General features: G+C 41.3%; 1 long non-coding RNA gene across 1 annotated transcript in view; it reads left to right on the top strand.

Moving 5' to 3' along the window:
* LOC140695043 (uncharacterized) overlaps nucleotides 1-15,339 on the top strand; it is a 37,006-nt gene extending 21,667 nt beyond the window's left edge. The window contains exons 4-5 of the long non-coding RNA XR_012070734.1: nucleotides 14,894-15,068; nucleotides 15,245-15,339. This is a non-coding gene — a long non-coding RNA (uncharacterized lncRNA). The remainder of the gene's footprint in view (nucleotides 1-14,893; nucleotides 15,069-15,244) is intronic.
* Nucleotides 15,340-16,787: the final 1,448 nt, after the last annotated feature.

The raw sequence follows: 16,787 nt of genomic DNA, 5'->3' as shown, positions 1-16,787 counted from the left end.
TCTTGTCTGTCATTCGCCTTTAGGTCAATGACAGAGTGCCGTGTGTAGTAGTAAAGTTGTAACGTGCTTTTAAAAGGGTGCAGATGTTCTTGTTTTGTTTATAAAATCACAGTGTTTTGTCTGAGACTCTGAAAAAGAGAAATGGGTTAGTAAATGTTGGTTTCTCATCCTTGGTCCTTCCTCCCCTTCACAGATATGGACCCTTCCATCTGTAGCAGGAATAAGACAGCCCCAGCCTTGCCGTCTCATGAGATCAGTACTCATTCATTTCATTCCTGCCCACCAGTAGGTGATAAAGCACAGCGAGATTTTCATGTCCTGCTTCACTGATTCTTGTGAAATTAGGTGTTTGAAAAGGGAAGCTGCTTTTTTTTTATATAAAGTGCAGTAATTTTCCTAGCAGAGAAGGAAATTGAGGATTTTCTTCATTGAAAATCAATAGAGATTTCAAGAGCATCTGTATTTCTGATGCATAGATTAAAATGACAAAATCTAGAGGGATTACCGAAACACAAGGAAGATACCAAAAGTGTCTTTAAAGAGCTTTTCTAAGACTGGGCTTTTAAAGAGACTGTTAGTTGACAGAGACCCTCTTCTCATCCATAGTCCCTCTCCTTAGGTTGGAAAGGGCCAGCGCTTCCCATGTGTGCAGTTCTGGTGCTTCAAGTGAGTTGTAGGGTAGGGCGGTGCACGTGGTGCTCCCTTCAGTTTGTCCATCCTAAGTAACCCCTGGCAGTCAGAGGGTGAGTGTTTTGCAACAACGTGAACCATTCACCATGCTCTCCGTGGTGTGTACTCATCTCAGCTCATCCAGGCTCAGGTGATGGCAGAGCAGAGAGTGGTGGCAAGAGGTCAGCCATGAGTAGCAGGAAGCAACTGGAGTCAGCTGGGGCCCAAGTGGCTAGGAGTTCCAGGTTGAATTCCCAGGACTTCCCACAGCTCATTCATTCAGCTAATACTTCTCCAGCACCTGTCATGTGCTGGTGCTTCATTGTGAACAGAACCAAATCCCTGTCCTCATGAAGATGACGTTCTAGTGGACATAAGAAATGATAAACGCAGAAGCAGATCCAGGTCAGGACACATGAGTGCTGTCTACTTTGGAGTGCACAAGGTGAGATCCTTTGGGAAGGAATGTATGATACAGGAAAATGTGGGGGAGAGGATGGCCGTATCCCAGGTCTTATTTGGGTCCCTGAGATGCACCTCGTGATGTGTGGGTCCTTGGTTTGCACAGGAACGAATCCAAGAGAGAGCCACAATTCAGTAAATGTAGATTTATTCAGAGAGATATATACTCCACAGACAGAGTGGGCTGTTTCAGAAGGCAACAGAAAGGCCATGAGGCGTGAGGGTTGGGTGCTCCAGTTTAAAGGAAAAGTAGATACACACTCCACAGACATAGTGTGGGCTGTCTCCCTCAGCAGAGAGAGCAGCCACGAGGTGTGGTTGTTAGTTTTTATGCACTCAGTATCTTCATATGCTAATAAGTGGGAGGAATATTCCAACCACTTTGGGGAAGGTGTTGCGATTACCAGAAATTGGGCCACCACTCACCCTTTGACCTTTCATGGTCAGCCTTGAACCTGTCCTGGCACCTGTAGGAGTGCCATTTAGCATCCTGCTGTATTTCAGTGAGTGTGTATTGAAGCTCAAGTTCTACTGGGAGTTGACTTTTCCACCGTCTCGGTGCTAATGGCTGTGCCAGTCTTTTAATGGCTGTGCCCTGCCCCCTTCCCTCCTGTCTCATGAAGGAGCTCTGGACTGATTGCACAATTGCAGAGCAGGGGACAGAGTGGAAAGAACTTTATAAGTGGAAGGTGGAAGGCAGTGTTGGTAGTAGAATTCTCAAGTCAATTATAAAGTAAGGGTCTTCTGTTTGCTGGGATTACCTGGTGTCACATTAGGGAGCTGTGAGCCTTGGGGACTTCAGTGAGTGGGTGGCTCACTGTATATACTGTGTTGCTTCTTAGGCGGCTCGAGAACAGTTGGCTTATATGTGACCCATTCACTCAAGCAGGGGTCTTTTGGGGGATTTTCTGCACTTGAGGCTAACATGGGTCACATGGGGGGGCAGGACCGGCCAGTCACAGCTTGGTCCACAGTCACCTAGTGCCCTCGTGGCTTTCATCCCATGGATGTGTCACCTCCCTCTCAATGGGGACAAGGTCAAAAGTGGTGGGGCAGCTTCTCAGTGGCGAAGGCATTGCTCTCCAGACCCAACACTCAACAGCATGGACCCCTGGTTTTGGCTACAGTCTTAGCTAGATGAGGCTGTTGAGTAGCTGAGCTCATGAGACGTGGGTGCCATGCTTCCACCCTCACCAAGAGCTCTACTTTTGAAGATTCTGATCAGACAGCCACAAATACTCCCTAGCCCATAAACAAGGAACAGTCCCTTTCACTCGGGGTAGGGCACACAGAAGGAGAACGGATCATCCCGAGAGCAGGAGAGGCCAAATCAGTCCTGCCCTCAGGGGTCTGAGAGACGAGCCAGCTCAGTTCCTCTTACTAGTGGTTTACTTGGAGGATCTGGGGTATTTTGGTGACCTGCAAGTGTCAGGAAATAGTACACGAGGGCTTTGTAGAATTTCTGGTCCGGTGTTAACTCACCCCATTGTAGCTGTCGTGCAAGGAAACAAAACTTGGTGGACAACAGGCCATGGCCTCTGCTCCCTGGTGGAGCCAGGAGATTACAATGTTAAGAACGACTGCAGGGGCATCATTTCTATGTTGAGAGGCCAGATGGCCTTACATATCTCTCATGCTGGATGCCTAAGTTGCAAAGGGAAACTGGATTTCATCCAGCTCTCCAGCCAAGGAGGAGACCACAAGTGGCCTCCCCCACCAACTGTGAGCTCTTTGCCTCCACTGACAGCAGCATGTATAGCAAAAAGCTGGGCTGCCACCTGCGTTTCCGTGTAAACATCCGAGTAGCCACAACAATGGCCTCGTGAGCGATGGTGTGCCCAAGGAAGCGCTATGTGGGGCAGAGGGAGGAGTGCCGGGGTCAGACACCGGGAGGGCAGGCAGGCAGTGAGGACATCTGTGCAGCGCAGATGCCATGGAACTGAGCCAAAGGGAGGCTGGTTTTGGAGCAGGGAGCCTGGGCAGTGCCATGTTGTTCGTAAGAAGATCCTGGGCTCTGGATCCAAGAAGTCATTGGCTTGATTCCTGACCTCAACCCTCATCTTGGGCAAATGTTTGAAGCTTTCTGTGCCTCTGTTTCTTGGTGTCCCAGTTGGGGACAATAGTAGCAATTACTTCTGAGAGTCAGGAGCGCCTTTATAGATGTCATTTCATTACGCTCACATCAGCCCACAAGCACGGTGCTTGGTCCCCCGTTTTACACGTGGCAGACGAGTAACTTTTAATCAGTAATCACGCAGCTAATAATGGTCATAATCAGCATTTGAATTTGATCCCTGTGTCCAGATAATTTCTATTCTCACTCAGTATTACTGGAAAACTAGTAAAGTCAGAACAAACACTGCTGGGAAGTGGGTGCTTGAAACATGTTTGTCATCTTTGCCATTGGGGAGTGTTGAGTTCACATTCCTCACAGCACTTCTGAGGCTCCCTGCGTCTCCGGCTGCCCCTGGTGGGGTCTACAGGGCTCTGGGCAGCTTCTCCTTGTTCTCTAACCCCAAGGCTCTCTGCTCTCTGCAGGTTGATTCTCAACCCTGACTGCTCGGTAGAGCTAGTGTCTAAAAACAAAAAAATGTGGGGAGGGTACGGCTCAGTGGTAGAGCACGTGCTTAGCATGCAAGAGGTCCTGGGTTCAATTCCCAGTACCTCCATTAAAATAAATAATGCTCAATACTCCCCACAAAAAGAAAAGAAGTATTTAAAAAATAATAAACAGTACAAAGGCCCCACTCCAGGCTGTGGTGCACTATTTTTTAAAGGCTCCCAAATGCATCCCATATGCAGGAGGGTGAGAGCTATCCCTATACACTTCTTGTGAGCTTGTCCACTCACACCCATTAGCCTCTTGAAACAGTAAAACTACTTGGCTCAGCCTAGAACTTTCTCCCGATTTCTAGAGTTTTATTTTCCTACTGCACATCTCTCCTGGAGCCCACAGGAACTCAGCCAGAACTGAATCAGTTGTCTCCTCTCATGACTTGCCCCTCTTCCTGCCCTTCTTTTTTTTTTTAACATTTTTTATTCATTTATAATCATTTTACAATGTTGTGTCAAATTCCAGTGTTCAGCACAATTTTTCAGTCATTCATGGACATATACACACTCATTGGCACAATTTTTCTCTGTGATTTATCATAACATTTTGTGTATATTTCCCTGTGCTATACAGTGTAATGTCGTTTATCTAGTCTACAATTTTGAAATCCCAGTCTATCCCTTTCCACCGTCTAACCCCCTGGTAAACACAAGTCTGTATTCTCTGTCCATGAGTCTATTTCTGTCCTGTATTTATGCTTTGTTTTTGTTTGTTTGTTTGTTTTTGTTTTTTAGATTCCACATAATAGCGATCTCATATGGTATTTTTCTTTCTCTTTCTGGCTTACTTCACTTAGAATGACATTCTCCAGGAGCATCCATGTTGCTGCAAATGATATTATGTTGTCGGTTTTTATGGCTGAGTAGTATTCCATTGTATAAATATACCACATCTTTTTTATCCAGTCACCTGTTGATGGACATTTAGGCTGTTTCCATGTTTTGGCTATTGTAAATAGTGCTGCTATGAACATTGGAGTGCAGGTGTCATCCTGAAGTAGATTTCCTTCTGGATTCAAGCCCAGGAGCAGAATTCCTGGGTCATATGGTAAGTCTATTCCTAGTCTTTTGAGGACTCTCCACACTGTTTTCCACAGTGGCTGCACCAAACTGCATTCCCACCAGCAGTGTAGGAGGGTCCCCCTTTCTCCACAGCCTCTCCAGCATTTGTCATTTGTGGATTTTTGAATGACGGCCATTCTGACTGGTGTGAGGTGATACCTCATTGTAGTTTTGATTTGCATTTCTCTGATGATTAGTGATATTGAGCATTTTTTCATGTGCTTTTTGATCATTTGAATGTCTTCCTTGGAGAATTGCTTGTTTAGGTCTTCTGCCCACTTTTGGATTGGGTTGTTTATTTTTCTCTTATTGAGTTGTATGAGCTGCTTATATATTTTGGAGATCAAGCCTTTGTCGGTTTCACTTGCAAAAATTTTCTCCCATTCCGTAGGTTTTCTTCTTGTTTTATTTCTGGTTTCCTTTGCTCTGAAGAAGCTTGTAAGTTTCATTAGGTCCCATTTGTTTATTCTTGCTTTTATTTCTTCTAGGAGAAAATTTTTGAAATGTATGTCAGATAATGTTTTGCCTATGTTTTCCTCTAGGAGGTTCTTGCCCTTCTTATTTCAGGGAATGGCACTATAATTTAGACACTGCCAAAGCCAGAAAGCTGGCCGGCATCTTTGACCTCTTCCTGCCCTTCCATCACACCTGTGGCCAATCCGTCCACCTGCTGAAATGTTTTCTTCTCTCTCCTCCTGGCAGGGCCTCAGCAGGCCTTCACATGAACCTGCCAATAGTCCTCCCTGCCTCTATCTTGTCTCTTTCTAGATCACTTTGCATGTCTCCTCTACCTTGGAGGCACACAGAGTCCTTTGTGATGTGCCCCTGTGATCTCTCCACCTGGTTGCCTCACCTGCCTCCCACACCCTGTGCTCGCTTCTAGACTACTTGCAGTTCCTGGAAGGGACCTGGCTCTCTTTGGCCTCCCTCCTTTGCATGTGCAGCTCCCCAGGGAGAAATGGCCTTAACATTATAAGTTCACCTGATCAATTCTAGGGCATCTCAGAGCTCACCACAGTGGTTCTCTCCTCTGGGAGAGCCTTGGCTACAGTTCCGGCTCCCTGCCCCGAGCACCCTCTGCTGACTGTTATCCAAGCCCTCTTAACACGCCTCCTCAGCCATCATTTCACAATGAGTCCTGTGCACCTAGGAGCTCCCGGAAGCAGGGACTGTGTCTTTTTCCTCTTTATTCTCAGAGCATTGTAGAGACTCAGGTACAATGGTGGAGGACACAGTGGTTATTCTGCAATTTCTCTAGAGTTGGGGCCTAGGGGTAACAGTCTGGTGGGAAGAAGGGCTTAGGGGATTCACCCTGAAGCCACATTTTCAATTAACATTTCATGTTGTTTTTGTCTACTATTTAAAGTTACGAGTCTTAAAACACAATGACGATTTCTAAAAATTACATTACCGATGATTGAGAAAAATGGCAGTTTTCCATATTTAAGAATATTATTTTAAGTTTGTGTGACTGGGGTGGTGGAAAATAGAAATGCAGGGGCTACTAAAGCATTCTCATCCCCTTCCCCACCCTCAGGTCCTTCGGACAGAAGAGACAGAGGGATGTGAGGAGAAGGCTTGGATGGTGAACCGTGCAGTGCTTTTAAATTGTGACAGTTACTTGTGCTTTTTTTTTACTTTTTTTTTAATGGAGGTAATGGGGCTTGAACCCAGGACCTTGTACATGCTTAGCACGTGCTCTATCACTGAGCTATACCCACCCTTCCCCCCGATATTTGTGTTTTTAGTGGGCATAATGTGCTGGTAGCAGGTACTTTAGCATCAGATACAGTCACCTGCCTCTGACCATCACGTTAATACCTTTCCCTTGAGCTAGAGAGCTAGTCTGTTTCCAAACGTTCAATAAATTATCTACATTTTCTTTTTTCTTAAACAAAAGGTATTAACTCATTTTTTTCTTTAGTATCGCCTATAAATAAAATGTGATTTTATTAACCATTTACCAAAGTGTTAAGTGTAATAAATATTAAGTACAGATTTCTGAAGCATCAGGCATCACTGAAGATCCACATTCTGCTGTTCTGTCTCTCTGTTAGTCACCTTACTTTTGGAGTTCTGGAAGCGGTGCCAGGCAGAACTTGAGTACAAATGGGAGACGGTTGAGCAGGAAGAACAAGTCTGGCCAGAATAGGAGGCGAGGTGTCCCCACGTGGAGATAGATGAGATTACCCAGGAAAAGCGGGCGCTGTTTAGATGCACTTTATTCTGTTTACTTCTGGACTTGTCAGCCTTGGCTGCGTGTTGGAATCACCAGGGGACCTTAAAAAATGTTGGTGCCTGGGTTCCATCACTGCAAACTCTGATTGTACTTAGTGGCCTGGGGGCGCATTCTGGCATAGGGAAGTTTTTAAAGCTCCTCTGGTTATTCTAATGTGCAGCCAAGTTGAAGGAGCACTGCCTGGAATGGTGGACACAGAAGAGAAGTGAGGTCCTTCCTTCATAATAACAGTAAAAAGGGGGAAAAGAAAAAGACTGGTATAAGTGTATATGAAAAGAGGCATTGATTTGTATCCTTTCATGACACCAATAAAAAATGCAAAATATAAATTAGCTGCAATGACATAGATGTAGAAGGAAAGACAAATTGGTTTTTATAGTTGACTCCCATTTTTTTAAATGCGCCTTCATTATTGTGGCCTCCTTTTCATCATAGACTAGGTGCCCCTTTGTCTTGAACTAAGTCCCGGTCACTGCTCCCCCTTCCTACTGGGATGTGCACAAAGCAGCATGGCTCTCATCCTAAAGTCAGAGAAAGGGTAGAAGAAGCAGGGAAACATTTGTTGAGGTGCCATCAGTGTTTGAGCAGTGTTTGAGCTAGTCATTTTACATAACTGGAAATGTAAATTTATTGCTGCCACTCCTGCTGCAAAATTAAAAAAATAAAACTGTATATCTTTGTATCAACATTCCAGAGCTATGAAAAGATGATTTTTGAGTCATTTGTATTATTGCTTCTTTCCATCAGCTGAGATAATTTAGAGCTGATGGTGCTTGCAGTCAGCAGCAGCAGGACAGTAGGTTGTGAGAATGAATAACTCTTGGGAAAAAAATGCTTTTACTAGGAGTATCTGAAAATGTCTCCAAATATAGATTTAATAAATTGAATCACAGATCTACAGAATGTTGGCACTGAAAAGATATGGAGGGAGCAGGTCAAACTCCTCTTTTTATAAATGGAAAAAAATGAGGTTCAGCTACCAATAGAAAGTGACATTTGTCTTTTACAATGTAATAAGCTTCTAATAATCCCCATTATGAATAGTTCCCATTGTTTACAACTGAAGATGGGGGTAAAAGCATATGTTGGTGAAAGACTGTACATTCAGAGATGAAAGCTGAATCTTAGACAAAATTAGATGTTCATAATGCTTTTGAGTCCTGAAAAACAAAAACTTATCATATTGGCAGCATACAAAAAATACTGAAGAGAAGTTTTTTGGTCATTTAAACTGCCAAGTTTAAATTTAATTTTGCAAGCTAATAAGTTTAAATTTTCATTGGGACATGCTTGTTGAAAAATTGAAGATGAAGACTCATTTAACTTTATCATTCTTCCTTATTTAAAAAATTGCCTTATTTTTTTTTAGTTTTTTATTTGAAGTATTTTACTTTACTTGAGAAAGCATGCTCCATTGTTTAGAGAGGCCAGCGTTGTGGTAGTGAGATCTTGCGAATGAAGTTGCCTAAATTCATATTTGAACACAGCAGCTTGCTTCCTGAGTGATCTTGGACAACTTAACTTCTCTGTGCCATAGTTTCCTATAAAATAAGAATAAGAGAGTTGCTTCTTCATGACAGTGGTAAGGACGGGTCGAAGTAATGTATAGAATCTACTTGGAAGGCTTCCTGGCACAGAGGAAGGGCCATGTACTTAGTTACAGCTATTATTATACTATATCTGGTTTTATAATCCAGTTAAATCTTGATTCTTGCTGATTTCATCTCTTAAAAAATTCTAAATATAAACTCTAAAATGGAAACTCTTAAACTTCATAGTTGTAGCTAATTAACACATAAATCTCAACCAAGAAACACACAGTGGACACCAGTTAGCTGCAGACAACTGTGATTCTTTCTGTCCTGCACAGACCCTAAGCTGTCACTACCTTCACTTCTGAAATCAAAGGCAAGCTAAGGAATAGAGCTTTAAATCTTGGCCTCATCAGGTGCTCAGACCATGGCAGGGAAACAGTTTACTGTTCACATGTGCATTTTCAAAAAATAGTATTAAAACGAACACTGTACATATTTTGTTGTGTGTTTGACATCGTTAACAGAAAAGAAAAGGAAAAAAAACAGGAAAAAACCCATGCATTTACAAACAAGGAGGCTATGTCTGAAATTTTTTTTTATATTATGTTTAGGATTTACTGACCAGTTAGGAGAAATATCATTTCATTGGTGTAATCCCTTGATTGACTAAACTTGTTTTTTTAATTAGGAAGAAGAGCGTGTTCCCTTTACCACCTGGGGAAAGTGTATACATATAACCCTTTGCGCAAGTGCTCTTTTTCTGGGTAAGAACCTGCCACAGACTTTTAAAATCTAATGTGAAATGCTGAGAAATCTGAAAGTCAAGCTGGGAACTATGTAGTCTCATAGAGGAAACTTTTTCCAGAGAACATCTGAGCCAATGCAGGGCGCCGCTCTGGAGGTTCCACAGTCTCTTCTGCTCACAGTGCTTCCCCCAATTCTTTTCACCTCATTTGTTCAAATCAGATCAGTGGTTTAGGATTCTCCAGGGTCTGATTAAGAGACCAGATGGAGGCATTAAATTTCTAAAATTTTCCAAGTGTAACAACCTAGGTAAAATGTCTAAGAATAGCCTAACAAAAGGATAGTAGGAACTATCAAAAAATAAAAGTAAAAACTACTGAAAGATATAAAAGGTGCTTTAATCACATGATTCTAGATTAAAAGATCATATCTCCAAAATATCAGAAGTTATAAAATTGATTTGGGTTTATTGTGAATAAAATCATATTAGTAATATAAAAATTAATAAGATAATGAGAGTTTTACTAGTTCAAGAATAGCCAGATTATAAAATAAGGCAGGAAGTCCAGATATGGGCTCTGATATCAATAATAATTTAATATAAGAGATGGAAGGCATTACAAATCAGGGAGATAAATAAAGGTTATTCAGTGAATGAAACACTTGTTAGCTACTTGGGGGAAAAGAAAAGATTGAAATCATACAGTGAACCATATATTGTGATAAATTCCAGAAACATTTAAAAAGTAACACAATTAGAAAAAAAACTACAAATAAATATGGATGAGTATACAACCTCTAGATGGACAGTAAGTATCAGAGGAAATTATACAAAGATTTCCATGCATCAGAGCATCCTAATTTTAAACAAAACACCAGAGAATGTTATTTGCTTACAAATCCGACAAGGGGCTAATTCCTTCAATACATAGAGAGTTCAGATCACTTCAAAGGTAACATCAAAATATCTCAGAAGCATAGAAGGCAGAGAAGATGAACACACATTCGCAAAAGAAAAAATAGATGTCACACTTCAATGGTAATTCACTCAGTGCACATCAAAATGAAATAGTTTTCCACTTCTCAAGTGACACAACTCTGTTTATGAGGATGAATTGCCAGTGATCACCAATCCCATGCCTAGGTTACTGGATAATTTTTGTGAAGTATGGTTGATTTACAATGCTGTGTTAATTTCTGGTGTACTCCTCAAGCCTTCTTAGAAAGCAGTCTGGCAGTTGATATCAAGAGTCAAAAATATTCATATGTTTTAATCCACTAATTCAGCTTTGAAAAACTTTTAATCAGGAATTATTTCAAAATGGCAGGGAAAAGTCAGTATGGATGCAAGTCACAGACATACTTTTATATGTGTATATATATATATAAAATCTCAGCCAAAATATTCTTCCAACTCTTCACAAAGTAGAATAGTATGCAGTCATGAAAAAGTGTGTCCATGAAAATATTTTATGACATGTCAAAGTGTTGCGCTTATGATAGATTGGAGAATTAAATTAATATATAAAATGATTTGTAATATACAAACAATGCACCATTCTGAAGGAATTATGTCTATAGGTTGAAGCATTATTCTTATTTTATTTTTTATTCATTTTCAGAGTTGGAGTCTTTTGATTGTAGGTGACAAAATCAATCTCCAATGTGTTTAAACAACAACCAAGAAATGGGGATCCATGGGATTTATTGGTTCCTGTAAATGAAAACCTCAGGTCTGAGGTCTGGCTTCAGTCAAGGAGAGATACTCTAGCCCAGATGATGTCAAGGGCTGCTTTTGTCCTGTCTTCATTCTGTGTCCAAAGATGTCTCAGCATGATGCTTCTAGGCACGCAGTATCCCAGATCATCCATCCAAACCAAGACAGGTCTCTTTTGGCAGCTTCCTCTCTTGATAGAAGAAGCTTATGTTTCACATGGGCACCAGCATGTATCTCCTCACATAATAGTGGCTCTTCCTGGGTTATTTGCCAATTCTCCAATCATGTGCAAGGCCAATACAATGAGGGGTATTATTTGTCTTAAACCAACTGAGATCTACTTCTGATGCTTCAGAAAGAGTGGGTCAATCGAGGTTAAATCACAGGACTAAAAACAAAAGGGAGGTTATTTATCCTAAAGCAAGTTCTGGGTCCTCTTCTAAGACTGGGGACAGATCCAGGACAGCAGTTCTGTCCACTACTGAGTACTTTCAAATTTTCTTTAATGAGCAAATGTTAAATTTATGATCAGAAAAGATGATAAATAAGAAGAAACTTGAGGAAGGAGAACGGAAAGCTTTCCTGTTTCTTAAGAAATAGTGAACCCATTAAGTGCTTGGAAGAAAAATGGAAATGTGTCAAGTTTGTAAAAGTTCTGAAATGAATTAGAATTGATTTTACAGACCATGTAGGAGACAGTGCTATACAGTTAGTGTGTCTTTGGGCTCTTTGAGTATTTCAGTACTTTCACTTAATAGTTGCTTCATTTGGGGCAAATTGCAACATCTCCATGTGGCTCTATTTCCACATCTGTAAAAGAGATATAATATTACCTTCCCCACAGGGTGATTGTGAGGATTTTGAAAAATAGATGTGTGCTGAAGCAATAGTAAGTATTTACGCATTCTTAACTATTATGTTTACTTAATACATAATTAAAAAATTACTATGGAGACTTTTAAAAAATGCATACTATTTAAATGGCCTATATGAGCTGTACAAGAGAGGAAGGCTTAATATACCTTCTATAATACATTTTTCTCAGCCTTAACTAATTTTCACATTTAATCACAAACACACCAAAAAGTTATTCCTTTCACAAGCATGAAGACTTAACTGTGAAGAAAAGGATGATGAAAGAGAGTAGAGGAGAAAATAAAATGCTTTCTCTACAAACTGATGGCTTAAAAACTAAGAAAAAACACCTTTTTAAGACTTTGGTCACCATATTCATAGCTTATACTTAGGTAGAGTTTTTCACATGCCTGCGGTTAATGTTCCAATTGTTTTCACAATTAGTAAATAATTGACTCATCACAATAGTCCTATAAATTGCTATTATTATCTCCCCATTATATGGGTGAGGAGATTGAAGCCCCTAGAGGTTAAGAAATTTGCACAAGGCCCCACAGCTAGCATCAGAGCTGGGATCCAGATGCAGGAGTGTGGCTCCAGGAGGGGCTTGTAAACACTCCCTCTGCTCTCCCATGCAGGTGCAAGCCAGCCGCCTGCTATTACTGTAAATAACATGATGTGGTTCACTTAGTCCTGAAATTCACATTCTTTGTAGCTTTCTGTCTGGGGCACCCATCAGGAGCAGCCAGGGACACTGAGTACATGCTTCTGGACTATGACCAAGAAGGTAGATGGAAGGAAAACTGTTTAAAAATGGGATCTTTAATGTTCATTCTTCAGTGGCCAGAAAAAAAACCTGCCTAGTGAGGAACTGAAACCCTATTAGCCACGTGCAAATTTTGCTTCAGACACCCCCGCTGCCCTTGGGTCCACACAGTCAAAACTACTGTGGATTAGGGACATGAATCTTGTGCAAATGCAGGGAGTAGGAATACCTGCCATTTCAAGATCTCAAGGAGTATGAAAAGCATGTGAAGCTTTCATCAGCAGAGACCTGCTGTCACTCCCACTATTTCCCTCAGGGCATGTCCACAGCTTCACTGGTCCTATTCAGAATGAAGACGACAGCTAGCACCTGCTGACCCCTGAATCAGTGATAGGTTCTCCCTTGAAAGGAAGCATATCCCCTTCATGGGTTACAACTAGTTCATAACCTAAGTAATTCTACAGATGTAGAAGGGCTACTTTCATTTGTTCTGCTATCACAGACTTCCCTCCAAAAGATCATGCCACCAGTTACCCCATTTTCACCCATTAAAATATACTTAACAGGCTTCCTTCTTTAGTGCAGTTTTAGGTTTACAGAAAAATTCACAGAAAGTGGAGTTCCCATATATTCCCTATGCCCTGCACACAGCTGCTCCTGCTGCCAGCGTGTTACATTAGTGGATGCACTCATTCTTTTTGACATCTTTCATTCCTCCTCCCCTAAAATTTAACATGACTGATATTCACGTCTCTTATGGCATTTACGTGCGATTTATATCACTTCTCACGTTTATGTGAAGTTTACAACACATGCATGTTTTCTGTTTAAGCTGGGTTGGGGGCAAGTTTTCTGTGTAAAAATACGATCATTAGTGAGTCTCATGCTGCTGGGTTCTTGGGTTGTCAGGTCCTGTTAACCATTGTTTCAGTTATTGGGATCATTGTCTACGGACTTTCAGTGTTCATTGTATTTCCTGCAAAACTTCCCAAGAACCTGAATGGAACAGACCCAATCCAAAAGTACCTGACTGTGCAGGTGGGCCACGCCCATCACTGCTTCCCATATCAGTTTTATCATCATGGTGACCCTGAACGCCATATATGAGAAAGTGGCAATCATGATGACTGACTCTGGTAAGCTCCTCCTGCAGCTGAGATAATTTCTACACCAGTTTTAGAACCAGGTCAAAACAGAGACTATCTTTTAGGCACTTCAATTGCAGTACATTACAGTCTTTAGTTAACTTCAACTGCAAACCTATTTTCTCTAGCCTATATGAGAAGTGAATTAGCTCCATTTTTGCATTAGTAAAAGGGACAAAGGAAGCTTTAGAATGTCCAAGCTCTGTGTAAATATGTCAGTGCTTAATAATAATTTCAATTACATTAGATAATGTACCCTGTTGTTGAAAGTAAATAGTCTCTGTATTGCAAATAAGTGGAAGAGGGTCGTGGTTCCAGTGGCAGATTTGCTTGCGCGTTACGGAGAGGACAAGTAATCACACTGTTATGTGTCTTCCCCCCATGCTGTTCCTGTTAGTGTAACTCCATTCTCATCAGCTGCAGCTTCTATAATAAATGTTTCTTCTCTCTGGCTTGTATCCCACCCAGCGGCTTAGCGGCCTAAGTTAAGTGCTTCCAACACATTGCATGTGGCTGGGTGGTCCTCCCAGTGGTCTGCTCAGTGGTCATCTTCTGAAAATACTAAGACCAATTCAAATTCTGAACTAGGAGGATGACCCGTTTTATGTTCCCCAAATGCTTCTAGCAAGTTGCCCCGTGTTTTGTTTGTCTTCTTCAATAGTCCTACCTTACTGCCTTTCAGGGAGACAAGAGAATATTATCTAGCAGGATGTTTAGAAGTAGCTTTCTTTCAAATTACACCTAACAGAGGACAGTTCTTTCCCATTGGATACTGTTGTGCTTATAAATTTTAAGGAACAGGTGACTTTTTTTTTTTTTTGCCTTGTGGGATATCACTTTCTTAGTGGGAGAAACTCTTACAACAGTGTGTACAGTTGGAATTAACATAGTGGATATGTTAAGAAATTCAAAACAGCTGGTATGAAAACAGTGTGAATTGTGTGTGTGTATGTGTGTATATATGTATATATATATATATATACACACACACACACATATTAAATGTGTTAACTCATGTGTCCGTGGCTTTGATTAGGGTCTCAAAGCCGTTCACAGTTTTACAGACTTACCTTTTCTTTATTCTAGCTGCAGAGCTCCCAAGGACCAGACTGACTATGAGAACAACCCAGCCATGAAGGTGTTCTTGTTCCATTTTGTCAACTACTACTCCACGTGTTTCTACATCACATTCTTTAAGGGCAGATTTGTGACTTATCCATGAGATCTGGTGTATTGGCTGTAAAAATACAGAAATGAAGAGGTGTGAATACAGCTTTGTGTTCTGACAATCTAACCTGTTTCAGGTTTTCTCTTAGTTGCCCAATGAAGAGTGTCTTTACTCTCTGCTCCTTAGATTTTTTTAGGCATAAAATAATGACTTTATTTCATGTTAGAGCTATCTAAAATTTAAATGAGATTTTCTTTCTAATATTCCAGTGTGACCCATGTGATGTCTCCTTGAACTGATGACACAGCTGACAATAATCATGGGAGGACAGCCCATCTGTAATAACATACAAGAGGTGTTAATTCCATGAGTACTCAGTCATGTGATCTTGGGTGGGTGAGAATGGCCCACCCACCCACATCATTTTCCTGCATGCCCATCTCTAGAACAGTGGAGACTCTCTGCTTATTAAATCTCTCCAGATAAGATGATCCAGCCAAAAGTATAAACGTACCTGATGTTTAATAATTATGTTTAAATACCTTCCTTTTTATGTTTAACATAAATCCCCAAGTGCTATAGTCTCTGCTTATTAGCCCACCACTGGGGACTGACTGATCAGAGCCCATTGAGAGATGGCCCTTTTTGGGGCCATGAACTTAGTTTTCCCACAATTTCCTGCAAATTTCTCCTCCTTTTATATATGCATTTAAAAATCCATAACAGGAATTTGTTGAGTGCCTAGTATGTGCTAGTCACTGTATTAAATGTTGTACATATATGTATGTGTGTGTGTGTGTGTGTGTGTGTGTACAAGTTAATCACCCAAACAATCCTTATTCTTATCTTCCTTTTGCAAATGAAGATCCTGTGGCTTAAAGAGGGTAACTGATATGCCCAAGCTCTCATTGCCAATAAGAGACCACTGTGGGACTCAGATGTAAGACACTATCTCTCTGAATCCATGTTCTTCTAAGAAGAGACTCTCTTAGGGTCCTAAGGCACAGGGTTACATAAAGTTTTAAGAGACACTTGTCTAAAATAATAACAACAGAGGTTTTGACTTACTGTTCTCTTCCTAAAATGAGAAAAGCAGATGTTAGCAAAGGTCACACTGTCCTTTTGATTTTCACATAAGCCCAATCCCACATCAAAGTGGACAGTCCAGTGTTATCTGCAATTTCTGAACATTTCAAGGAGCTTACTCTATTCACTTTCTGTTGCTGTTGTAACAAGTATCCCCAAACGTCATGGTAGTAGGAAGAGAAAAGAAAAAGTCTCTACTAAACAACGCAAATTTAAACTTGTAGTTTTCTTGAATGCAGAAGCCTGCTGAAGTCAAAGTGTTGGCACGGCTCTTTCTGAAGGCCTCAGGGGAACCTGTATCTGACTTTTCTGGATTCCAGAGACCACCTGCGTCTCTTGGCCTGTGACCTCTTTTCTCATTCTCAAGGTCAGCATGGTTGTGTGCCTCTGACTCTGAACCTGTGGTCAGATCTCCTCTCCTCTCTCCCCTCTTCTGCCTCTTTCTTCCTCCTTTAACGACCCTGGTGATTACACTGGGCCCAAATCTATAATCCAGCTGGTCTCTCTTAGAGTCAACTGGTTAGCAACCTTAACCACATCTGCAACCATAGGCCCCCTTTGCCAGGGAATCTGACCTCTTCCTATGTTCTGGGGATAAGGACATAGACATATTGGGGGGGAACATTTTTCTGCCTACCACACTAACCATTTTAAGATAATTTCTGGCTTTGAGTTTCTGTTTTCATGAAACTGTTGAACTCTCTTCTGTCTTGCCTTCCACACCAG

The sequence above is a fragment of the Vicugna pacos genome, unplaced genomic scaffold (genome assembly GCF_048564905.1).
Source record: "Vicugna pacos unplaced genomic scaffold, VicPac4 scaffold_125, whole genome shotgun sequence".
Taxonomy (NCBI): Eukaryota; Metazoa; Chordata; class Mammalia; order Artiodactyla; family Camelidae; genus Vicugna; species Vicugna pacos.
This window is presented reverse-complemented; position numbering and strand designations above follow the sequence as displayed.